This window comes from Corvus hawaiiensis, chromosome 10 (genome assembly GCF_020740725.1).
Source record: "Corvus hawaiiensis isolate bCorHaw1 chromosome 10, bCorHaw1.pri.cur, whole genome shotgun sequence".
In the NCBI taxonomy this organism is placed as follows: Eukaryota; Metazoa; Chordata; class Aves; order Passeriformes; family Corvidae; genus Corvus; species Corvus hawaiiensis.
This window is the reverse complement of record NC_063222.1, coordinates 14,566,906-14,594,602: the sequence shown is the minus strand read 5'-3', so window position 1 is coordinate 14,594,602 and position 27,697 is coordinate 14,566,906. Positions and strand designations below refer to the sequence as shown.

The 27,697-nt window shown below is 38.2% G+C and overlaps 1 long non-coding RNA gene across 3 annotated transcripts in view; it reads right to left on the bottom strand.

The window, feature by feature from the left end:
* Positions 1-502: 502 nt before the first annotated feature.
* LOC125330595 overlaps positions 503-27,697 on the bottom strand; it is a 473,930-nt gene continuing 446,735 nt past the window's right edge. The window contains exon 9 of one of the 3 annotated variants that reach the window (XR_007205618.1): positions 503-2,299. This is a non-coding gene — a long non-coding RNA (uncharacterized LOC125330595). Of the gene's footprint in view, positions 2,300-14,494; positions 16,057-27,697 lie in introns of those variants that run through there. The other 2 variants (XR_007205625.1, XR_007205624.1) reach the window with 2 other exon arrangements.

Below are 27,697 nucleotides of genomic sequence, written 5' to 3'. Positions count from 1 at the left end.
GTTCTGACCATCTATTTTAAGCCGACTTGAAGTACTTGCCTAGTAAAATTATTGCTTTATATAACAGTTTGTTCTTTTTGTTTTGATTAATGACCATGCTAGTTTCTAGGCAGCAATGCTTCCTACAGCTACATAGGAGAAAGCACTTTTTTTGGAACTGCTGTTACCTGCCAGTGAGAAAATGGCTGTCCTGCCAGTGCATTTTACAGAAAGCAATTAAATCTTGTTCTAAAATAGAAAGTGTCCAGCGTTGTTTTTAAACATGTAACAGTTTTTGAGCATCCTGTTCTTGTTTTTCTAATTCAATTCCATTACTGACCTTGTGAATCTTCAGACAAGATAAATTGCCTTTATTTGAAATAGATTAACTATATAAACACATATTCTCTCCAAATATCTTTGGAAACACTCATACTTCCTTACAACTCCTTTTGCTAGCTCAGACATTTTTAACAGCTTGATATTTTTTTGGGGGCTCATTGCAGTAGAAGCACATTGTGCACATGTCTTTTAGTGTTTAATCTTTTTCATTTACAGAGTTTGGTCACAGAACAAGGACTCATGAAAACCGAACTTAATTTCACAGGCATATAAAACAAAATGGCAGCATTCAGATAAGGCAGCTGAAAAAGCTTTGACTGTTGCAGAAGCTTGAATACTGTTGTGACTTTTCCTGTCTAAATCAAATGCAGAAAACTGGCACAGCTAATTTTGATGGAGAAGATGTGTTGCTTTGAAATGTGGTGGAAAAACACAACCCACAACCCACTGCTTCCACTTCTTCAGCTCTCATGCAGCCTAGCAGACAAGAGTCAGACCAATATCTGCAACCAAATACAAGCTGCTGATCCAACCTGTCTTTCGAAGAAATTGGATTAGGACAGAGGAACATTAGGCAAAAGGCAGGAGTTTCCATACCTTTTTAAAGAAATGTCTTCAAATTTTTATCATGTCTTTGAAAAACAAGAAGGACTAGGAAAACCAAACAGCTAATTTTTAGGTCACTCTGCTTTGAATGCAAAAACTGGGAATCAAGTCTTAAAAAAAATTATTTAAGGTCTACAGTAGCAAAGAAGGTGCTTTCATTTCCAATTGCTGAACAGAGCTGCATGGGTAAAAATCTCATGAAAAATGCCAAAGTGGTAGCCAGATTTCAAGAGAGCTTCTGCCAGAGATTCGTGTTCAATTGTATGAACTGGACATATGGATTTAGTTATATTATGTGAGAAAAGTTTGGAGCACAGAAATTGTACTTCTGTAAAAAGCCAAGAAATATAATGCAGAGGGACTAGGCAAAAAAAAAAAAAAAAAAAAAATCTTTCAAACTAAGGCAGAAAGTGAAAGAAAAAACCACAGAGTTGTGGGTTCTTCTGTCCAGTAATACAAGGAAAGTAAATTTCTCAGAACATTCATGAATAAATCCAGAGCTTAGTGCCATATTTCAAAAATAAATAACAACAATCTGCATACAGAAAAGGTCAACAGCCAGTCTGGTACTATAAACTTTTTTGGTTTTGTTTCTAAATCCTGTTATTGTGGGTTTTAGTTGTTGGTTTTGTTGTTTCTTGGTTTTGCATTTTTTTCTTTTTAAGAAGAAACTTCCTACTACAGAGACAACCAGGCCAGAGACAACTCTATTAGCACAAAGGACATTCCAGCAAACACCAGAGGCTTTTTCAGTGAATACAGGGTGGAGAGGACCCAGCCTTCCCACCAGAGAGCTCGCCAACACTTCAATAACTGCCGCTCCCAGTTCTGTATCAGCCACGGGGTAGGTGGGGTCTATTTTTCACTTTTAACATCTTGCTTGATGAGTTTTCAGTTTGAATTTTATGCTTTGAGCCAATTTTTCCACAATTTCCCAGCTTCTGGCTGCTGTTGCACATCAATGGTTGTCTCCTTACGCTTTCTCTTTCCCAAACTTTCTGTCTCTGGAGGAAGATGAGAGGTTTTCTCTGTTACTTTTCTCTTGTGCAGAGCTTACTAAGAGAGTGATTAGTTGCTGTATTAGTTGATTATTTTTCAGAGTGGTGCAGGCCTGAAAACACCTTTCTTGGAGACAAACCTGCTTAGGACTTTCTACACCCATTATTATTCTAATTCCTTGGAAAAGATCCTGAGCTGCTTTTTTTCAATCCACATGATCTACAGATGCTATCAGATGATGTAATCAACTTTCTCACATATGCTTGGTCTGATCAGAATGAAAAAAATTTGCTGGTGCTTTTCTTATTTTGATAAACAGCCATCCAAACTCTCCTTGCAGTTAGATCTCCACTGTATTTCAGTATCAATGGAGCTGAAAAACAGAAAGGGCAATGTAAACATATTGTTATAAACACATAAAATATTCCTAATGAGACCTTTTCATACTAGCAGCCAATCACCTCTATGATCCTCCGGTCATACCACCTGTGTCAGCAAATGCAGTTTCTCAATAATTTCATCCTTGCCTTTCTTCCTGAAATCACTGTCAAAGAACTAATTAAAAATGTTAAAATATCAGGATCCTAAAAATGGCACTGTAAGACAAATCTGAGAAAAACTGGATGTTTTAAGTTCTCAGTCTGATTCCTTCAGCCTAGCTGAGGTTCAAAAGCAATGTTGTGTTTAATAAGAAATCTTAATGTTTGTCTGTGTATTCTTTCTTCATGCAGCTGTGGGCTCAGAGCTTCTAAAAAAAGATGAAGACATGAAGACAATCAAGCAAACAGGACTGGCAGTGCCCAGCAAAAGGCTGAGGAGCTGGGATGCAGTGCAGGAAAACTACAGAGCAAGTCTGAGTGATGACTTTAACCAACTCTATCTTTGACCTTTACTCAGTCTAATTATTGTGATTTTCTTTCGTTTTATTGTGGTTTTTCAAAATGTGTCTGCACTTTACAAATGCTCTGTTTGCTTCAGTAGAAAGAGTCAAAACAAACAAGTAAAAACACCAAGCCAAAAGTACAACCCCGAAGCTGGAAACTACATATTAGAAGTAGGAATGGCCAAACTCTGCTTGCTCAGACTTCTCTCTTATTCCCAGCCCTGCATTCAGAAGGGAGGAAGGAAACAAAGGCCGTGCTTCTGTGGCACTTCATGTGACCCTGCCAACCCAGCCAGAGCCTGTCAGTGTCCACACACACTCCCAGGCAATCCTGTACCAGCCTGAGCTGCCAGTAAGCCTATATTCCTTGGGAGCTGCTGGAAGTGCTGTGCAAACCTGGTGTGGACACCCAGGCTGCCCTCCCCCAGGAAAGGGTTCATGTCAAAGTGACAGACAAACTACTTTCAAACCAGCATTTCTATGTCATGTATAACAAAATATAGAAAGTTTCTACTACTTTCTTCAGAAGTGAAACACAGATGGGGACTGGAAAACCATTTTTGGTCTCCTTGGTGGAACATTGCTTTATGATCTGAAACCAACATCTGCCGAAGAGGCTATCACTCACAGGTACAAATGCACTCTATTGCAAGACTGAAAAATTAATTAAACCATTGTTTATTCAATTACATTCTTTGGCCCTGCTCCATCTAGATAAACAAGCTGAATAAACTTCTGAAATCTCTCAGCCCGAAGAGCCTGAATCCTATTATCAGCTGTTAAATTAAACATTTAGAAGGCCACATTCCATGAAAGGATATTTCCAAGGACCTATGGTACTTGTAAAACAGCATATTCAAAATATTTTGCCATTTTAAACAAAACTGCCTTGAGATTTTCAAAATCTTAAATAGGCCTAAAAATTAACTACTTCCATTTAATTTTTTCCAGCAAGTTTTATGTTGTAAAATATGTTTTTTTATATAAACCAAGGTGAATCATCCAATAAAGAAGAGATAGTGTGTTTGGTTGCATAATATTTTCTTACCTGTGATCACAGACCATACCAAAGAGTGTGAAATTCCTCTCTGCCTCTCTACAGGTCACAGTAACTAGGTGTAATTTCAGAGCAGACTACAGAAATTTCACACATTATTCAGTGGGGAAAGTAAGAGGGAGACTGAAGCCCAGGACCAACAGTATTTACAATTAGAAGAAGGTGTGAGAGGCAAAGCAGATGTGCTTGAGCACAGAAACCACCTGGCAAGTTTCACTTTACAGTCCTGCATGTGCAGAAATGCTTTTCAGAAGTGATGAACTTTACAGCACCACTGGAATCCTATACTTCACTATATGAGAAACTGGCAGCAATAGTAGCTGCAGGACAGAACTGTCACGGGCCAACTACACCCCTTTGGAGGGGGCAAAAAGAAGCTCATGTATTCAGAGGTTTAAACCAGAATATGATATGCATGTGTCATTGGGATATCCACTGGCACAGCAGCTTCAGCCTTCAGCACTGAAGCCAGTGTTTCAAATTTATATTTGGCTCTTGGACAGAGACTTTATTAAAAAGGTTAGCCAAGATGAAATAGTGAGAAAAAATGTATACCACATAAAATTCCATCTTTCTTTAAGATGCACCAAGCATGAAAGGCTATGGAAGAGTTCTCACCTTAAAACAACAAAACAAGGAAAAAAATATTGTCCCTACTGAATAACAAAACAAACATAAAAGAACTTCAAATCTATACAAGACTACCTACTCTTTCTGAGTAAGCAGAGTCAGTATGTGGAGTTTTATACTCATTCCACTGCATTCTTTCGCTATTTTTTTATCTGTAAACAAACTCTTATTTTACATGATGCTGAACGAAGAACAGCAATTTTCCCCATGGCTGGTTAAAGGCCTCAGAATCAGAAATCTGACTCCTGAGTCATCTTGTTCCCAGTTTTTCTTTATTATTTATGTGATTTTTCCATGAGGAGGAACATGGCATGTTTCTGTCCCAGAAACAGACTGGAGACTGACATGGAATGGTTCAAAAAGGTTATTTACGCAAAATAATATTTTTCCAGTATAATGCACCCCTTGATTTAACACTGGATGCAATAACCTTTGCTCAGCAGTGAGAGTGCCAAAGCATCACACAGCTTCTAATGTAGTCTGAAAAATAAGACCTGATTTTTGAAAGAGCAGTGACAATACCAAGGCATGTCAGGACCCTGAGCCCAGAGTGAGTCACAGCATTTTTCTTCTATGTCTTTTATCTTGTTCATAGCAGAAGTTGACTTGTTCAGCAGGGACTTTAGCTTTGGGCTGAGCCAATGCCAGGGGAGCTGAGTGTCTGGGTGAGCAGGGAGGTCCCCAGAGCCATCCTTGTTCCCTGTTCTCGTTGGTGGCAGTGCCAGATTCTTGCCCTGCACCATCAGGCCCAGGGCCCAAAGCTGTAATCAGCACAGGACATTTACCATCTGCAATTATTCTGTTTTTGAAAGTGAACAGGTCTCTATCCAGGTGACAGCCATCTGTGACTGGTTTCACACACAGTTATGATACCATTGTGCTTTGCAATATGCCATTCAAAGGCTTCCCGAACAATGTGGGAAAGACGATGGATTTGACACTGAGTGTCAGGAGGAAAAGGATCATGGGTTAAGCTCAGATGCACAGAGATATTTATTCTGATGCTTGAAACTGAGCACTGTTTAGATTACAGCTCAGACTTCACAGCATCAACCGCCTTTCGTCCTTCTTGAACAGAGCAGGCAGAAATCTGACTTGGATGATTAACTCATGTTATTAAAGTTTAGAAAAGAAAATAAGTACATTGCAAATGAAAAACCTCTGCCTGTGACTGAAACCAAGAATTCAATTGTGCCACTGCTCTGCAAACTGAGCAACCGAGGCTGTGCCCCATGACACCCCCGGCAGCAGCGATGATCTGCACTGGCACTTGAAGGCACTGTAAATCATCTGCCCAGGGAAGTATTGTAGACTTCAATAGATCAGATTAGCCCTTACTGCCTTTAGAGTAGATTTACTAGGGCATTAATGGATTTTTAGCCCTTCCATCTCACTCAGTGACACTTCCCCAAGCAGTGTTATGCATATTTCTGGATACATGGCATACCATTCAGAGCAGTAACTGTTGTGCAGCAGACATGAAAACTTGGTTTTCCTTGGTCTCTGCAGGTGTACTATAGAGTTCAACCAACAGCGCATTAACAGCTGTCCTTACCTTACTAGTGACTGCCTACAAGTTTCAGTCTTACCAAAAGTTGGGTTGCATTTCTCCTGAGAGGCCAAATCTCTTCAGACATGATGCCCTCTAACTTCCCATTGGAGTACAGAAGCAAACAAAATGCAAAAGAGACATGGATTTCTAACTAAGCAGGATTGCAGCCCAAGTCTATAAAGACTGAAATTTCTATAGCTCACATTAATAAAGGCACAGACACATGTACTACAAAAAGCTACTAACTTTAAACAAGACCTGTTTTGAAAGGCAGAAAATGCAGTAAGAGAAATTTTGCAGACCACCTGCCCAAAACCAGAGGACCAGTGTTCCCCTGCTCTCTGCTCTACTACACAACCAGCCTGGCAACCTCAGCACCCTAGAGAGACACAAAAACTTCTTAAGAGGATGGATTTTTTGTTCATTGTTTTATGTAATTTAGAATCTTCACTGTGAATTCCTTGCAGCTCTGCAGGCTGAGAGGGGCAAAAAGCTTTAATCCAAATATCAACATGCCCAAGGAAGTTTGTCTGTAAGCAGCAAGTAGCTGCTGGCAGAGGTGGTTCACCAAGGCTGCAGGACTGAGTTCCCCTGGCCCCAGCAGGGAGGCAGCAGGGTTGGAGCTCCTGCACAGGGCTGCACAGGCAGCTCTGCCACAGCCATCCACAGATGGCCCTGGGGCCTGTAGGGCCAGTTTCATCCTGAATGCTTTGAAGGTTCCCACTCTCCTCCTTTCTGTGCTCCACTATTTTTTAAGAACTCTGGTTTACACACAATGCAGTAGAACAATATTTATCCAGTGTTGGTGTGTTTTTTTCCAAAGGGATAACCTTTGGGACACTTTCTGGGTCTTGAATAACTTTATCACTACCAGAGGAGCATAAAGAATGGTTTATGATACAGCTTACTGACCTATTTTTCATATTTGTTTCTACAGAATAACCTTTTCTTTTGCTTAAAATTTTACTCTACTTATTCCAACTATTCTCGAAGCATTGCACTAGAGATGGAAATAAAAATGGATGAAAATAATAATAAAAGAAGATATGGTATCCCTAATTTTCATAAAGGAAAAAGAGTTATTTTTTCAGTCCTTTCCAAAAGAAGAAAATCTCTCCCCTTTTATTCCAACTCTGACTGCTCTAAAAGACAGGGGAGAAGGAAGACAGCAGGCAATGGATGTAACTATCTACCTGTTCTCTTCAATCTACTGCTCTGGGCATTCATTAAAGTGTCAGGCTTGTTCTCTGCAATAGGTATAACATTGCTTTTGTTGAATTTATCAGTAGATCTCACACTGCCTATTTATGAATGTGGTTTTTTCCATAACCACCAATGTTTAAAGAAACAGCAGAAGTCTCCATATGCGCATGCTCAGTTTTCTGAAGAGAGTTGTTCTTGAAGAGTTTTACCTTACTCTATTTGAGGTCAGTCCGGTCCTCCTCTTTATAACTCCACTATAATCTTAGAGAGCTTAAAGGAACTCTTCAACTCTTTTAACTATTTCCTTGTGATTGAACTTTCATATAACCTGTTACTTTCTTGAGTTTGCTTTTTTATTTTCACAAAGGATTCTGAAATAAACCCCTGCCCAAAGCCCCTACATGAAAATCATTGAAAACACATCCAAATTTGACCACAATAACATTTACTTCTGTGGTTTGTATGGCCCAAAGAAGTCTTACTTGGGAATTAATATTTCTCTATTTGATAACAATTGCAGCACATCTAGAGACTACACCTATCTAACAGCCTAACCTGCAAAACTAATGATTAAACATCAAAATACTTACCAAAATAATGTATTTAATCAACTTGTCCATTGTTTACAGAACAACATGAGAGCAGTGACAAAATAATTAATTACTTTTGTTTCTCTGTTCCATTAAACATTTCTTGAAGTACATCTTTGCCCTGTGGAATGGGAAGCTTCCCACTGGGAGCTGGGTATCAGCAGGCCTTTTGAATGCTGATACCAGCTGGGGCTTTCAGCATCAGTCCCTTCTCTGCACCTGATTACCCACCCAGTACTTTCTGCACCACAGCACTCACTGCCTCTCCTGCAACACCAGTAACTCAAAGTGGCTCCAGTCATTCCAGTATCTCTTTTGAGGGACATTCTCCAGGTCTGATTGCAGCACACAAACACGAAGCTACAAAATAATCCCTGACTTAATTTAAGCTGTCAACACTGACTCAGTTCAAAGGGGAGGTTGTCTTAGTTAAATTGCACTGTCTGGCCATGAATTATGGCTACATTGCTCTGTCTTTCCCATTCAATTCAACTGTACTAGTTTGATGTAAAACAGGGCAGAGGGAGGCATCAGAGCATTTAAGCACTTCTTCAGTTTACAGTCCCTGCACTCTTCCACTGGAGTTAATGTTACACCTCTCCATATTAGAACGTACGGGTATGAGTTTGTCAGTTGCTCCTTAGCTTGAGTTTCAAGAGTTTTGACACCGCCTTCAATGCTCATGTAAATTGACAGAGAATGTTAGCATAGAGCCATAAAATCCAGCCTGCTCTGCATGGTACTTTTGAATACAAAGATAAAGCAAAGAGTATACAGAGGCCTTGATTTGGGCAGAACAACTGTATCCTTTCCTAAGGAAATACATGAGATCAGAGTCCAACATTTTTTCACCTCCCCATATCCAGACTAAATAATTCTACATTTTTTTGTTTTGCAGTCTAATAAATCACAGTTGGCTCTTTCAGCTGATGTAATGTCACTGTAATGCTCTGAGACAAGTGCTGGTGTGTTAGTTATGGAGATGAGAGTGTGTAGGCAAGCACTCATTAGCCTTAACTAATGAATCCTCTAACAAAGTCACGCACAATTGAGAGGAGCACAAGTAACTGAAGCCTTGAGGCTTATTGCACTGGGTGTTCAGAGAAGGGTTTTTTGTTTGTTTTGTTCTGATTGAGTGAAACTATTCTCTCCCTTCCTTGCTTTGTAACAGGACACAGTCCCTCAGTATGTTTCTAAACTGAGTTGTGGTTTATGGGAGACCTGACTTTTATGAAGGACAAAAGCCAGGTTTGCCTGGGAGTGATCTGAGGCACAGCCTCACTGTGCTGTAGCAGTAGTAAAACAAGGTGATCCCACAGAGATCTATAAGTGTTCTTTTGTGAATATATGAGTGGCTTCACAGCACCACTGACAGCCCCTGAAAGCTAAATGAGTAGGTCTTTGTACTCTGAAAAACAATCAGTCCCCTGAAGACCTCAGGGAAAGCACAGAGGAGCTTTGGTTTCTGAGATGGTTGGGAAACACAACAGGTTACAGGGAGTGAGAGTACTGTGGAGAGCTGGAATGAGCCACTCTCTCATCTTATGAAGACTGTTTCCCCTTCATTTCATACTTAGTTACAGAGATCTCTTCTCAGTGCTTGTTTAGCGAGCATTTTTTTCCTTGTATACAGTGTTTTTCTCTACCTTCCCACTCGAGAAATGACCTCTGCAAGGGAAGGATTGTGGCTATTTAATATTGGCATTTTATGATTACATGCTTTTTTAAATTCCTTTTTTTTCCTAATTCCTTCCAGAATGGAATGGGTCAGGAAGAAGAGAGGGAGCAGCATCTTTGTTCAAAAGCTGCTGAGCCAGCTCTAGGTAAGAAGCCCCAAGAGATTTCAGGGACAGGGGAGCCAAGCTGGAAGATATTTCTGTTGTTTCCAGAGTTCACACGATTTGTCTAAGCAGATCTCCTTCAAAGCTCTGCTTGAATATGTCCAGGGCTGTAAAGAGCTGGCCAGGCATGGAAGGCTACAAAGCATTTCCAGGGAACTCAGTCATGGCAATGAAAGCAGAGAAAAGGTACTGATGGCTCATAAAATGACTATTTTCAAAAGGAGCAAAAGTGAGAGGCCTCATGGAGTAGGATTTGAGTACAAGAGAGCTGGACACAATTTCCAACTTCACCAGGTGGGAATTCACTTAGCCCATCCCACAGTTTGTGCCTCCACCCATACTCTGGGGATGTAAACTCTACTTTCTTGGACTTTTTTGTTACTGACGTGACTAACATTGTTAATTTACTGATTGCTGTTCCTCAGAAGCACTGAGAAAAGGAAACTCTTTTAAACTTTTTCAGAAATCCAATCTCCCTTCCCCTCCAGTTTTAGTTTGAAGCCATGGAGTGAGAAGGAGCCATCTCCAAGGAGTGGTGAATTCTCCCTGCTCTACTCATCCTCGGCACAGCAGGAGGAAAGAACAGGTTCCCTGCTGAGCACACAAGGACGTGTGAGGAGAGGATGCATTTTCCTCTGTCTTACTAAATTAGAATTACACACCTAAATTAATATATTTTCCCTGCCAAAATAGACTTGCTTTTCTCTAAGTATGGCAATAGCATTCTTACCATGGGGGAGTAAGACCACTGGTGGGCTCTGAGGGAACAAGCACAAGCACTACAGAGCATAAGTTATGCACAAAATGAGAGACCTTCAGAGTGCTGGTAAACTTAACACCAACCAATGGATGTACAGAATGATTTGGATAAAACACTGCCAGCATACATGGAGTAACACACCAAGTAAACCACATGCCAGCACAAATAAATGAGACTTCAACACTAATAAAGTACATAAAGAAAAATACCTCTAGCGTTAGCAGGCAAATGCTATGTTCAGTCTGGATTTCATGCAGGATTCATTTGAGAATTTGAGTTATAAAACTAATCCTGACACCTCACTTTGATTGAATGAAATTTTCTCCGTGCTTCCCTTTACGTGACTGGAAAGTTGTATATTTTAGTTTAAAATCCTTTCTAATCAAGACAGTTTGCAGTAGAAAAGAAGGAGAATTTAAAATAAAGTTGCTTCTTGGAACACTGGTTCTCACTAAAAGATTCTTCACTGCCCTACACTTTAAACCATTTATGAAACCATAAAGTAGATCATGGAAAAATTGGGTTGACATCCTGCTCTAAGGAAATATTCCTATAAACATTCATCTGTGGGCAATGAGCCTATAGTGTGAAAAGTACAGAAAGACTGTCCCCTGCATCCCCCATATTCCTGGTATGGCAAACTGTACCATTTTACTAAAACTACTAGGATATATTTATTACAAAAACATAAATTAAAAATGAAAGGTTAAAATCTCCCCTTTGTTTTAAGTGGTGAAGGGAATAAATACAGTATCTGGCTGTCAAATCAAAAAGCCATAAAATCTCCATGGAAATAAAATAATGTATAAGTGACCTGTTTTTAGCCATCATCCCCTTGTTTTACAAACCAACAGTACGGGAACACAATGTGAAAGTTGCAAAAGGGCCAAAAGAAAACTGAATACCAGCTCTCCAGTAGTTTCAGTTTAGGTTAGAGCAAGGCTCCTGGTGAGGACACACCTCCCTAGGCTAGCAAAGAGCTCCCCTTGCTGGCGATGCAGCCCCTGAGTTATTGCTTCCGACTTAATTAACCAAAACAGTAGTAAACACCCATAAATCAATTGGCCAGCCGATCAAGCCAGAATAAAAGAATTATATTGCTTACGAGTACCCAGTGTCAGCTCACATACTTTCAAATATACTTCCTGGTCTGAAATGAAACTTTGAACGAATTCGTGGGCAAAATGTAAAGTGGTACTTAGGCAAAGTAGAGAAAAGAGTGAAGTGAAGAATGAGACCAGACCCACTGGAGTCTTTCCCATGCCATCAATAGTTCTTGGCTGAGCTCCAGAACAAAAGTAAGGGAGAGACATTTTGACACTACCAGATCTTTCTGTGAACCCCAGATCATTCTAGTCTGGTACGCTGACATTTTGTGGTAAAAACATTAATCCAGATTATGCATAATCTCCCTATGTTTTGCTATATTGTAGTGCTTGATATACACAAGTTACAGTTTTTTCCCTAGGCAACATAATGCTGCACAAAAAGATGGTGCTCTCTATAAATTCTTTTGTAAATAGCCTTTATGAGTATTCTCCCACATCTTTATCTTTCATTATAACATTATTCTTTTCACCTTTACAGCAAAGTTGAATATGTCTGGTAATTTTAGCCAAGAGTTCTTCAAAAGCACCTCATCAGCTTTCACTCATGTGGATAAAATTATATTTCATGGTGTACAAAAGGATATTTTGCACAAAATGAATGATCAAAACCTATTTTTCTCCATGCCTGAAGTATAATAGATATACCAGTCTTCATATTAATTTAATTAAAAAATTAAAATTGATTTTTAAATAGCTGGTAGGATCCCATGGAATAACACAGTGATAGAGGACTATAGCACTTTTCTAGAAAGGAGAAAAGAACAACAAATGTTCAGGAGAAACAGAATAAGGACCAGAGATGAACCAAAAATATTATAAAGGGCATTTTAATTGCAAAGTATTTACATACCATCAACTCAAATTACACAAAATACATACAAAAACCTTGGCAGCAAGGTTTCCTTGATGGATTTGACCAAGATCACTATGAAGACATTCTGATTTTTTTCGATTATCCATCTAAATTGATTTGAGGGGGGTTTTTTTGTGGCGAGGTTTTTCAATCAATCACTGAAGGACAGATTGTGACACATTGCCAATACTTCACTCACTTTTTTCACAGTCTGCTGTGTCACAGAGACTGCTGGTACACCAGTGGGATCTCTATCCTTTATGTCCACGCACACCCCCAATAAGGAGATTATCCTGAGTGAGACACTGGAATAGCAGTGCTCTCAGCCTCAGGAAGCATTTAATGTGGAGAAATTACTGTACACCAGAAGCAATGGGAAGGGTTCAGAAAGCTCTCTTCCTTACCGTGCTGTGTTGAGCACTGCTCTTTTCCAAGGAAACCACCTCCTCTTTGGGTAATTGCCTGCAGGTTTCCACCATCATAATGGTCTGTCTTGTCTCTTACAGGATTTAAGATTTGGCTTTTCACACAAAGGAGTATTCTCACTATGCCTGAGATCAGAATCAATGCACACAAATGGGAAAGTAGCCATATCCCTGTTTGGCCTGTTTAATTAACTCCTTGGCAATACTACCACAAGTGGAAACCTAACTTTCTGGTGCCTCAACTGGCTTCTGATATAAAACACTTGCTTTCTAAAAACAGCTTTCAAGGAAACATGCCTTTAGGAATTAATTTAAGACTCTGAATCAGTGCATGCAGAAACTCCTGCTGCATTGCTCGGTTCTAAGGAAGAACTAGTTTGAAGGAGAGAAAGTACAATAATTATGCAGCTTTCACCACCAGACAGAAATGCACTGGAAAGTTAATAAGCAACAACATGAGATAGATAAGCTTCCTTTGTTTGTAGACAGCAAATTGGGAGACAAGTTCAGATTTTTTTTCCTACCAAATATTACACAAACGGCCTCTAGAGGGATCCAGGTTATTGCTTTTCTGTTGAAATCCCTTAAGCTTGGTTGTCATTTTTATCGTTGTTTTTTCTTTCCCCTCTGTTACTTTTTAACTAGTGAATCATTCCTCTAGAAATAATGATGCAAACAATTTGTATTAAAACCCCAGAGTTCATGACCAAGATGAAGCTTTTTGAAAATCAAGAATTAAAAAAACCTGGAGGGCAAGGTTCACATTCAGTAGAAGTCCAGGCTCAAACAAATCAGCTCTCAGCTCATATCACATTCAGTAAAAAAATACAAACCCAAAGAAATGCCTATGCATTCAGCTGCCTATGTGAAATGCAGCTGAACTGGTGAATCTGCACAGTTAGGTTAGGAATGTGGTAAGAATTGGGCTCAAGTTTCTGCGGAATGAGTCAGTATTTCCCACTTGACCTCCTAGAATACTCATGAAAAAGTATATTGCTTCTAAATTATTGTATCTGGCTTGGGCTTTGTTTGCCTGAATTATTTCACCTAGTTCAAATTTTCACAGCTAAGGTTTTAGTAAAGCAGGTGTATGTTTAGGAGTCCCAAGTTAAACAAAGAGCAAGAATTTAATTCTATGATGTTGATATTCTACATGTTCTATGTTCTGGATTCACCAAAAAAATGGGTATAACAAGCAGCTTCAAGACAGCTTCAAAATTCAGTCTAGCCAGCTTTTTATTGAATGTGCACTTCACATGCAATCAAATGTAAATAGAGGAGATGTAATGACCATAGGCATGTGGAAATGACTCTTTGTGCAGGTGTGAAAGGAAGTGGAAGATATGCTCCCACTCTGTTTGCAGCTTTGTTTTCAAGTTCATATTCTGCAAAAATAGCATTTTCAGGGACCCTCAGGCACCCATAAAAATGTATGAAGGCATTCAGCTAACATCTTATTCTTCTGTTTGATGGAATTGTTGTTTGGCTTGTGCAAATCAAGACAGAGAGAGGAACAGATAAAAAAGGTTATGGAAAGGCCTCATTGCTTTGGAAAAACAGGTCACAATGCTGCCATTAGAGATGCTTTGCTGCAACTGGGCCCTGAAATCAGACTCCACTACAGTTTGTATAACAGAGCACTACACAAAGCCAGTCCAAAACCAATCTGGTTCACTGAATTTAAAGTTTCTATTTATTCCTTCTGTTAGTGCACTAATAGCACAACAACACAGAAAAACACTTTCACGACACAGGCATTTGGCTCAGGTACAGGAAGTGTTGTTCATAAACACTGAACGCAGCACCAGATCCCCAAAAATGTTTACTGTTTCTGATGTGCCTTGTTCCAGCCTATAAAATACAGATAAATCATCTTCTCCCAGACAACAATTTTGTGAAGATTAATCATTAGCAACTGCAGGGGCTCAGCTAAGTGACTAAACCACAAACTCAGCTAGAAAAACTCAACAAATTAAAACAGGCTTTAGATAAAAAAGAAAGACATAAACTTTCTCCAGTGACACCAATGAGAGCTTTTGTCTCCAGCTCAAAAGGAATGTTGTGCAGTTAAAATCTCCTGCTGCTGATTTTTTGTTTAAATTTTGGTTTGCAACAACAAGAACAAAACATTTAATTAAAAATGCCAATATAAACTAGTCAAAGTTTCCTTATGCTTTACTGTGAACTTCGTAGAAAATTAGAAAAGCTACAGAACTAAACATTTAAGCTTCTTCCTGAGGGTAAAACAAGAAAACAACCAACCATAAACTGGAGTCTAAACTAACATTTCTTATTCCACCAAGCCAGCTGCCAGCTGAATCACTCAATTACACCTTCTATCATTTAGTAATCCAGACTACAGAATACCTCCTGAACCAAATAGCTTCAAAATGATTATTGTAATATTTCAATGAAAAATAATACAAAGTGGTTTTTTACTCATGGATTAAAAAAATAATACTTTCCTAGAACAGAATAGTTTAATTAATTGTACAACTTTTTAGTCCCACATGATTTTTTCTCTCCCTGTAATTTTTTTTACATTATCTATAAAATCAAACACAATTCATTTTCTTCTAGCTGGAATTCACAGAAATAGGAAAATGGTTAGATTTTTATGGCATGATTTTTGTTGGGTTTTTTATCCTCTGGAACTTGAATCCACACTTCTAATAATTACCTAATGCTTTATTTGCAACTATATGGTGCTCTTTAATGGTTTGATAAGCAAATTCTACCTATTCCCATTCCACTGCATTTTTCTCTCAAGACCTCAGTAGGAAAATAATGTGGTTTATGTCATTATTTTTTACTACTGAAACTCTTCTTAATGAGGTTCTCCAGTGAGACTCCTCAGGGCTACCTGTCAAAAAAAAAAACAAAACAGAAAACAAAACAGAAGGGAAGGAATCCTCAGATATTAAAAGTAGGATTTCTGCATCGAAAGTAACAGCATAGCATTCACAGAAGACTACCAAGAATTTTACACAAGTTTTTTGCTATTTTACAGCAGTTTTACCTTGCAGTGGGGCTTGGAAAATTCAGTCATGTTGGGTCTCTGCTGTGTTCACTTCAGAGCTCCTGAATGCCGCTCAAGTCTGTTACGTTTTTCTAGCTTCAGTGGGCTGTATTCCAGGCCGATTTATGGGTAAAGATGCTGGACTTCTGTCATTACACACTGCCACAAATCCACCTGGCTGGAGGAAAGAGAGGATATCAGATCACACCTATTTGGGAAAAAACACAAACCCAGAGGTAGGGACCATTATTGTTGTGTATTCTCCAACCTGCAAAATATAATCATGGAAAGAAAACTAAAAGAGAAATTACTGTGCTGCTTTTGATATAATATTCAAAGAGTGATGTCATTAAACAGCAGATAGAAGAATCAGATAAGGAATTTATGGGAACAGCAAAACCATTCCTCTCCAACCTCACAGTACACCTACTACAATTTTTAGTAGCACATCTGCTAATGAAACTCTAAATACTTTGAACAGCAAGAACTAGTTGTCTTTGTCTTTAATTTCTGAAAAAAATCTACTGACTCATTAATTTTTGGTTCAGTGTTTGATATGCACTGTTACACAGGTTTAAAAAAAACCAACTCCACAACATTACATGAAAAAAGAAAAATATTTCTTATAGTGTTAGTACTATACTTAGTAGTAGTATTTCTGGTAATTAAAGAGAATATGTGTTATACTTTTAAAAACATGAGAAGCTATTTCTACATCCTCTTTACACATGAATAATGTTAAAAACTCTGGTTGTTGGATGAAGCCTCTAGGAAACAGGTGCTCATTTTTTGCAATATTTCAGCATATCTGCTCCTTTGTCTAGATATTTTTAACTTTTCACTGCCCATTTTGTCTCCTTACCTGTTCTTTGTTAAAGATTTTCTATTTCTAGATGAAACATGGGCAAAGCAAAAATGAGTAAAAAAGCTGCAATTTTAAAAGGCAATCAAGCCTGAATACAGAACCTTTCAGCAAAGGCCTGGGCTTGGTTTGTGATGGATGTCAATAATGCACAGATGACCTTTCCCATTTTCAGGAACTCTGTTCCTCTAACAAGATTCTGCCACAGAGTATAAAAATATCCATCTGACAACAAATTCTCTTTCTATTTTTAAATTTTTTTTTCCCATGATCTTGGGCTGACCTGGTGTTGTGACTAATAAATATCCATTGTCACTTTTTATCCCCAAAATGGATGAAGTCAGAATGTGTCAGGTGGTATAGAAGACCAAATTGCTTCTTTTTAATTTGGTGTCAAGCTCTAACAAACCTACAGTACTTCTTTGATATCCACACATATTTTGGATTTGCCAAACAAGGAACTGGGTTAAAGTTTGAAGAATAGAGATTGACTTTTGACATTTAATTTGACCACAGCAGAAATACAGGGAATTTTTCATTAAGAAGTTAGCACATGAAAAATTGCTTAGAGAAAGCTTCAAATGGAGAACTCCAGTGACTAATTTTTTACTCTAGATTCTAATATTTCTTTAAACAGCCCTGTAGCTAATCATAAGGATAACTCTTTCTCCTGCACAGGGAGAACTAACACACACGACCAGCAACATTTTTGGTCAACTTTTAAGTTTGTCGTCAACCAGCTCAACCCACATAAGTCTGTGTTACACCTTCTAATCCACACCAGAACCGTCTATGGCTTTCTGATTTTAACATTATTTAAAATGTTGATTTCGGTTTTTTGTTTTAGTGAAACAACAAATTCAGATTCTGAGTCCTCCCTCTTCCCATCTTTTGTACAGAAATGTACAAGAGTGTGAAAACCGAACACCCTGAAATTTTGTTGTACTCAGGAATTTGTATTAGGCAAGTACAATTATATTAATATAAATTACTCTCTTCCAATTGCACTAAATTTGTAAGCAGGCTTCCCTATTTAGGAAATTTATTTGCTCTGATATGACTTTTTCTGGTCAAGTCATTTCAGTTTTACAATGTTGGAAACATAAAATGATTTCTTGACACCAAATGCCTTCTTGACACAAAAATTCTCACTTTAGTAAAATAGATTAATTAAAGAAAGAAAAAAAAATGTTCAATATGGAGTGATGCAAAACCTCATTCTCTGTGCAATAAGTTGTTTTACTGAAGGAGAAACAAACATTTCTCAGGTTAAAATTGTACCTGTCATTCACATGTGTGATTTACCATCATCATGTTATCCCCTCATGATACTGGGTGATTTCTTGCATAACTCCTTAGGTATTAATGCATTGAAAACTTCACTGCACTACATTTCCATTTCACCTGCTGACATTTTGTTTTATTTGGCTTTTGTTTTGTCAGGGAGGCCAAGAGACAGCATCTAGTAGACAAATTTCCATTTACTAGGTAGGAAGAGAAATCTTTTTCTGCTAAAGACTGTTCATGGAATTTTTCTGGAATACAAGGAAGTACCAGGAAAACATTCTGCTTGATTTAAATAATGTTGTGCTCAGAATAGCAGCCTTAGCAATTTCCATTTAATTTCAGCCCAAAGCAGCTGTGGTTCTGGAAGAACTACATGGGAAGCGAATTCAGAGAATTTACCTGACCCTGTTAGTTGTGTCAGATGGGAAGGACAATGTGAGTGGTTGTTTTTCCATTGCATAGAAGAAAAAATTACTTTGTCTTCCCTAAAGCATGGCGTATGTTTGAGAAGGTACAGAGGTCCCTCTTCTAACTTCCTGTATATTTTCTTAAATTTGTAGTAATAACCTGCACAAACACCTGTTAGACTTCAGTTTAAATGAGTCAATTGGTTCAAAAGCAGGAGAATGTAGAAAAACACACACTGAGAGACAGAGCAAGGGACAAGAAAGATGGGAATTCCATTAACATCAACACGGCTCAACAACTGATTGTCTCAGAAGAAAATCAGCCAAATTTTATTGCTTAAATTTCAAGAACCTGATTCAGATAAGATATTTTCCATAGTTACTGAATGATTGCAAAAGTACTTTTTTACTGGCTTGTCAGCAAAGCATTTAAATTTCTTGTACTCAAGATGTAAAAAACAATAAACTTACATCAAGTGACAGGGATTAAGAAGCAGGATTTTCCTAATGACTAAGACATAAAAAGTGCATGTGAGCGTATTAAACCTTCAAGATAGTCAATATGCTTTCTTTCTCAATTAAACAAAAATCTAAAAAACCAACCAACCAAAACAACAAAAAAAGGCTGCTTAAAAGTATAGTGAATAAAGTAGAATTTTGAACACTGAATTCAAAATAAAGAGATTTCATTCTTTCTTTCCCTAGGACAGCAAGCAAATTTCAATAGTGTTTTCTATGAAGGAGTGACTTCTCGTCACTGGCATGCATTATAATAATAAACCAAGAACAAGTAAAGGAACATTATTATATTAGGAAAAGGTAGAGCAATATAGCTACTAAAAAGCCATGTGGCTTTTTGGTACATTCCCTGGCATAACCAGGTGCATTGTTTTTTCTTTCTATAATGTACCATGTACATACGCACAATATATCTGGCAGCTCAGCTAGCGGTGTTTTGCTAATTATGAAAGCTCACTTGATTCTTACTGTCTTCATACAGGGAGTAAGGATTCCTATATTTTGCATTGTTGTATTTTTCTGCCACAACAGCAGTTTGACCCTTAATATTACAATGGAAAAGGCTGCTGTAAAATTTTATATGTTCAGGGCTACATCTGCAGCTATACTACTTTATTGTTAATATTATTGCTCACAAGGTAGCATAAAAAGAATTATTCTCAGCAGAAATATTTGCATGTGTTTATTTTTAGCTCCTGAACAGACAGACATCAGCAGGGATTACTGTTGAATTTATTTCACTGATAACAATCCATTCTTGTCAGATGACAAAGCATCATGACCAAATGAAGCACCAGTGTAACCAGTGGGACTTGTTTTGATGGGTACAAATATATTTAATAACAAAAGACATGATGCTGCAGCAAGCATAAATGCTGCACAAAAAATAGTTCAGTTCTTACTCTTCTCTGGACAAGAGCATTCCGAGGCTTCTAAATCTTTTATTAAGCATATAACTGAATCTTTATGATTTCTGTTTTTTCTAAGTCAGCACTTTTAATTTAAACAGGACATCTGAATTCCTCTTCTAGGTGACATGATTTACCCTCAGGAGTGGTTTGCATTTTTATTATCTTCTAAAATTATACTGAAGAAAATGTGTCCAACCTGAGTTTGAACCGCTGTTTTAAAATTAAACTTAGCCACTTCAACCAACTGTGACTGGGATTTTAAAATTATCTAGTTTCTCCTGCCATAATAGCACTGTTCACTTGGGTGCACACAAAAATAAACAGAACATTCTTAATTAGCTCATCTGAAAGAAGTGCCTACTAAGCGTGTCTTTGCAAGCTCTGTTTATAATTGTGAAGTTGTCATCCTAAGGGGAAAAAGGTAACTGTTTCCGTGTTTCTGCTATACAGTCTTAAGTTAATGAGTTTGCACTTGGATTTATTAATTAACATGTTTTATAGTCTTCATATAAAAAGCTTGCCCAAGACTCTGTTAGTCAGAATCTAATATGTGAAGATTTAATGCCTTTAATTGTCTAAAAGACCATGGTGTTTATTTGGCTGAGCAACATACATCCATATCTTGATGAATTTTGGATGCTGCTGCAACTCCCACTGAAAAAGGGTTATTTTAAGCAATGACATCAATTACCTCTACTTATATATTGAACTTGAGAGAGAAGCCTGTAATTCTAAATTCCTTTAAGTATTAAGGTAAATCACTATCCAAATTTCAATTGCATGATCCTTTCACCCCCCATGATTTAATTGCATGACTCTTGAGAACATTTATTTCCCCACTGAAGAACACTTTTTGTTTTTCAAGACAAAAAAAAAGTTATAAAATTAAGATATTTAAGATGCAGGAAAAAAGATAGTGTAAATAAGACCTTCATACCTTTTCAGTAAATAAAATATCTTTCAGAATGTGCCTGGTTGTAGAAATGCAACACAAATCATACTGGTCAAAGATCAAATAAATTTTCTGAATGCCAATATGCCTTGGCTCAATCTTACTGTCACAGTAGAAACAACAGAAGTAGGTATGAAAGTGTACATAATCTTATGTGGTCATGGGCTTGATGAGCTGCAAATGGTATATGGAGTTGGAAAGCCCCAGAAGACTTAGTGCTGCACTGGAAAGGGACACTGTTGCCAGCACTGTAACACAGGGAGTTAGAATAAGACAGGTGCATGTGTCTCACTTATAAATATGAGTTTTGGCAGGGCCTAAACACTCTCTTCATTAAAGCGAGTGAGAACCGTCTCCGTTGAATTTAAAGAACTTACTGAATTTCAGAGATGGGTTGGAGTAACTAATTGAATTTAAGACTTCAGCTATTGCCTCTTTTTCAAATGTCTGTTTTAAGTTCTTTGTTCACATTATTAGTACATTGAAAAGGATTGCAAATGAAAAAAAACAATCTTCATAGAATGTCTGAAATAACCACACATTTCTTAGCTGTTCTCCGAGGTTAAAAATAAAACTCAGTACAAATATATCAGAAGGTGGAAAAAGAAACTAAGCTTGATAAATATGCTTTTGCCAGTCTGCTTGCTTTCTCTGCAATGTGATGATTTCTCATAGAAATAATGTGTCTGAAAAACCATATCTGTAGCATTACATTTGATCAGTTTGATTGCTGTAACATTACAGCTGAAGGCTGATCAATATCAAATTACCTTGAACAAAGTCAAGTCTACAGCACAGTTGGGCCATTTCATTGTGTTAAAGGTAAAGACATAATCTGCAAGTACAAATGAATTGCCTTTCTCATTTTCTGCCTCATCACTGAACTTTATTCTAATGTGTGGCTTCAAATTTTGCTCTGTTATTCTAGAAAAAGGAAATACAAATCACAGACCCACTTCAACCTTGCCCCATAACATTAATGTCACGTGTCTGAAGTAGTCTTTTTTCAATAAATAGTGTTCATACCTGTCTGAGGTGTTTGTAAGAGCAGTTCACCAGGTTCCACTCAGGCACTGAAGGCCTCAGGAGCCAGCATGCACATCAGTCTGGCTGAATGTAAATGGATGTACACCAAATTTTTCAAATACTAATTCAGCTGTTTTAGCACTTCTCATCTGGATATTCCAAATCGATTTTTAACTGAAACTGATCCAAAATTGCAGGACACTCATTGTGGGCTTCCCACACACCTCAGGGAAGTTGTTTTAGGCAGTCGCTGCTGTCAGCCCCCACAATGACAGTGTTTAAGAATGTTCCAGATATAAACACAGTCTTAAAAGAAATTGTTCACTGCTTTGCTAAAGTAGAGTTTGGGTGTTCTGTATTTCACAGGATTAAGCCCATCACAGATATGTTTAATTATCCTGCTTCAGATTCAACTGTATTATTAAGACAGACACAGCAAGCTCTTGCTGATAGAAAAATCAATATGGGTGATACTTCCAGTCACTTGTTTTTTGCATATCTACTTCATGAGGAACCACCACTGTCATGCTTGGGTTTGACACATTCAAAGTGAAACAGACTTCCTGCTAGAATCCTAGATGATACAAACATGTCTTGAATACAAAAATTCAAATTCTAGTTATTCAAACAAGAGCTCTCCCAAAACCTGAGATTACACTGGAGTTAAAAGTGATTTATAATTAATTATGACTTACTGATTCATAATCAGTCCTCATACTATTTAAAACCCTACTAAAAATAGAAAATTACCTAATGTTCAGGATATTACACACAAACATATTATTTGGTTTCTTATTCCCCCTCCTTCTCACTCCCTCCTTTCTGAGCATGTAAATGTTGTATATGAATATTTCTTTAATTGCAATTCAGATCCTCATTCACTTACTATCATTTGGAAAATGTAGCATTCAGTGTGACAATGAATACAGTTTGAAGAGGGGGAGCATTTATCTTGCTACTTTTGGTATGACATTTTTATAATCACATAGACCTCCTTTCCCAGTTTTCTTCACCAATTAACATTTCACAATTGTTTTGATTGCAATGTTCATTAACAAAACAGTGGACAGTCTCACCCGACAGCTTATTAAAAGATCTTGCACAGATCAAAGTATTTTTGATTTTTAAATAAAGGTTTCTGGTGCTTTACAATTTTCCTCATTCTTGCACTGGTAAGAATGAAGGCTATCAAAGCCTTGGAGCCTAGCACAACTTTGTTACAGACTTCAGCCTTCTTAAACCCCCATAGTTTTTCAAGAAAAAATGTCAGAAGTATTCCATTTGTTCGTTGAAATTTATCCAATCAAACTGGATATACTGGAAGGTGAAGGTTAACCTTTACTCTTGGTGATTTGAAGTCATTCCTCTTACGAGAGACGTGGGATAAAGTGACCTCTGGAAGTGCCTGTGTCTCCGTTTTGTAGGAGTAGGATAGTCAGCAGAGAGAGCAGTACCTTCAGAAGGTGATTCCTCTCATAGTAAGGTTTAGATTTCTACAGTAAGGTGAGATGAGACCAAACACCTCTCTCTTCCATAACACCTACTCCCAAGCTGGGGTTTCATGTATCAGATTTTTTGTTAAAGATTTAGCTTGCCAACAGTACCTGATACAGACGTGAAACTCAGAGATGCTCTGAGGCAACAGGTTGTCTTCTCTAGATTCACATCATGTGAAATATGGCACACCTCCAAAAGTTACATTTTGCCCATCAAAGGCTGTGCAGTGTGCACAGTCCCTGGTAAGTACACAGAATATATGTATTATTTGATGATATAACACCACCTCTTCCCAACACTCAAGCTTAAAAAATGAGGGTGGCCTTCCCAAACCATCATCTAATTTCTGTGTATCTTGCCCGGTATTTTCATATCACTTTTACTGCTCTCTGCTTTGTTTATATGAGGACTTAATAAAGACCCTAGATGACACTGGTCAGTGTAGATATTTCTTATGGTATATTTCATTTCACAGACTAAATAAATAAATAAAACAAGAGGCTGGAGTTGGCAATGAAGTGTCTGAAACCTGCTATTGTGATTAGGGTGTCCTTCTTCCTCAGTCAACCTGGTGTTTTTTATACAAAAGTCAAACTATAAATCAGTAGATATTGGATAATTCAAAAGCTATAGAGAACATAAAATTATGTGGCTTCAGCTTAAAGAATCACAAGGAGAGAGAAATTAGGGATGGAAGGCTTATTAAACTGTCTAGTTCAATCTCTGCCAATATGGGAATATTCCCTGGAATGTATTTTACAGCACGTTATCAAAAATTGTTTCCATACGTGATTCTGCTCTGGAAAGAGCCTATAAAAGTGGTCTGGTATAGTACCATTCTGACTGAATCCATGATTTCCTTCAGTTCCAGAGAGTTCAAAGAAATATCTTTTTCCTCTCAACGGAAGACATCCACTCTTTCAATCATACACATGATTGCTTATAACAGATATTCTGTGAGGCACCCTTGCCTTTATTTGCATTGTGTAACTCCACATTATGCCTCGACTCACTCCTCTTGCCTTAGGCACACGGTGATGCAGGGAAGAGGATGGAGGTAACAGCAGAGGTAAATGCTTTATTAGAGATAAAGTGATACAGATTCTTTGTATTACCTACATGAGCATTGAGACTTACAGCATTAATACTGTATCTTCCACAGCTATTCCTCTCCTATTTCTGACACCACAGATTCTGAATCTTGACTGAATGAGTCCTTCATTATTCTCAACTTCCTTCTGATATTACTACTGAAATCATTCAAATATTACTACCACTCTCCCCAAGAGACCTGTCTTTTATAGCTTGAGGTGGAGCAATGGTCAGTTACCTGAATCCTGAAGCTGCTGAAATTATTCTTCTGCCTCATAGTAAGCTCGTTTGCTCTTCGCTTAGTGCCCCTTCATCTTTTCTTTAAGTGTGACCTTTTCATTTTTGTCTTTGATTTTATTCGTAGTTCTTTTCTTTTTCCATTTCACAGTTTTAAACTCCCTTCTAGGACTAGAATATAATTTTGATTTCCTTGACTAGACTGACCAAACAGGCCACACTGTTTAACTGGATAAGATTTGCCTTTGCCAGTTCTGCAGGATTCATGCCGGCCTTTATGTAAGTGGTCCCCCTCACTTTGTTGTCAGTGTCCATGCTTTAAGGTCATATTCAGGCTGGGTGTGGGTGAATGATGCTTATGCCTGCTGACAGCAGGGAGAGAGCCATGCCCATCTGAGCACTGACTGGAACAGCTCAGCTGGGATCTTCTCGGGGTTTTTGGCCAATTAGCCATTTACATTTAATTTTTTTCTCCCATTATTCTGAAACATAGATTTAGAAGAAACATAAAGATTTTAGTTATAGGCTAGCTGTATTGAAATTAGTTAGAGTAGGAAGGAATTCGGGCCCAGCTAGAGTTAATTAAAATAGTTGACAGAGCTGGACCTGAAATGGGTTTTAAGATGTTAGTAACTGATTACCAAATTACTGATGATCTGTCATTTGTATGTTTGCTTAGCTGTGCTTAGAACGAGGAATAGAAACATTGATAAATTGGTGTAGGGAACAAGGACAATTACCAATTTCCTCCCTTTGTGGGAACCCCTTCAAAAGTCACGCAAGAAGAAACTCAGAGGTCACCAAAGTAATTAGGATTGTTAAAGTTCAGAAAGGCAAAAAGGTCAAAATGAGGAAGATGAGTTACTTCATCTTTTTTGGGACCACTGACCCAATTCGAGACCACCGACTCAATTCAGGACACACACTATGCATGCTTAATGACATTTAAGCTCATTTCCATATGAAGTGGAGAATGGGAGGTGTTAATGTTATGAACATGCATTTGTATTTTGGATATTCATAATATTTGGAAATAAAAAGTGCCATGTTTGCTTGTATCGGGCCCTGCGTCTTAGGGAGCTATCCCATGCAGTGCCTGGTGCCAATAAAACATGCACTTTCTAACTCTAAACTGTTAGAGAGTTTTTGTCTGTCTCAGTTGGATATCGATATTAGATCAATATTCATATTTTGGTAAATCAACAGATTCCTCTTCTTTGAAAGTTTTGCATTACCTAATTTTTATGCTGATTTCAAAACAGTCCCAATTCTAATGCCATGAAGATTCTTTTTAATTATTGACATTCTCACCATTGCCAGGGGATGTCAGCAGTTCTGTGACCATGATTTTAACAAAAATCATGCTTTTTTCCTCAATCTTTTCCACTTGCCTGTCGACATTACCCTTTCTGAGGCTCTTCACAATGTCCTTACACTGTTTCCACACTGCAGCAGGCAGGCAAGCACAAAGCATAACACAGACATCTTCTGGAAACCTGACTTGCCCTCTCGGCTCGAAGCCTTCCTGCTGACAGACTGTTCAGGCTCTCTGGGGTGGAGAGATGCTGGCAGATGTTTGATGTTGTGATCTGTAGGCCCTGAGAGATGCACTTAAGCACACCTATATTTATGCTTGCTGGGTCTCTACAACCAGTCAGGCTTAAAAATGCAGTGTAGGTATAATGGTCATTATTTGTAGATATCCTGTCACCAAAACAGAGTTCACACCTCTTCAGTTCACTGCAATCATCTTTCTCACAATCTCAACAGCATCTGTGGGATTGGAGCATTTACAATCCCACTTCACAGAAATCCCACTTCACACTTTCTCACTGTTTTCTAGGCAGAAACTCATCTTCCCTACTGCAGTTTCTTCTCCTCCTCTTTTATATTTTACTCTGTCTCATCTTTTATAATTTACAAGAGAAAAATTAACTTTGTCAGTCCTTATTCTTGATGCTGGCTGTACTACAGCCTGGGGCTTCCAGATGCATTTCAGAGAGGGCAGTGTTGAATGTAGCAGCCACAGCATTAAGCAAGACACCCTGGGAACCTCAGCTTTATTTTTACTTTGTCACCGGCTTGCTGAAGGACTGTGGCTACTGCCTGGGGCCTCCTTCTGCTTTGGTTTCAACATCTTTCATACAAAGATAAAATCACAGCATTTAGGTTGGAAAAGATTTTTAAGATTATCAAGTCTGACTGTTAACTGAACACTGCCAAGTTCACCACTAAATCATGTCCCTAAGTGCCACAGCTACGAGGCTTTTCGATACCTCCAGGAATGGTGGCTCAAATACTTGCCTGAGCAGCCTGTTCCAGTGCTTGACAACCCTTTTTGGTGACGAAAGTTTTCCTAATATGTAATCTAAACCCATCTGGTGCAACTTGAAGCATTTTTCTCTTATCCTATCACTTGCACCTGGGAGAAGAGGTTGACCCTCAACTTGACGCAATGTCCTTTCTCTCCCAGATCTCCTTTTCTCCAGGCTAAACAACCCCAAATCCTTCATTGCTCTTTGTAAGTCTTGTTCTCTAGACCTTTCACCAGTTTCGTTGTCCTTCTCTGGACACTCTCCAGCAACTTAATGTGATTCTTCAAATGAGAGTCCCAAGACTGAGCACAATACTCAAGATGTGCCCTCACCAGTGCCAAGTATACAGGGGGATGATCACTGTTCCTAGACTTCCAGGAACACTCCCTTTTCTCCTTCAAATCTAGTTTAATCTCTTTCAGTGAGACCTGCTAACTCCTTTTCCCTTTTTGAGACAGGTGTACCCTGTCTGTTGTCAGCAGGCCTGGTGTTGTTTAAACTGACCCATAACCAAAAAATCCCCAAATTCTGCCAGTGACACCATGTTCAGAGACAGATATTGATCTTACGGAATTTCATGCTTTTTCCCTCATCATGTCTTGCAACCAGAAAGATAGAGGAGAACACTACTTGTGCTCCTCAACTCTGCTGATATTGGCTTCCTTTATAAAATGCTTTCAGGCCTATTGAAGAAAAATAACCTGGAAGAGAAATGCTATTATTGCTTGGCTGATTCAGTCCTTG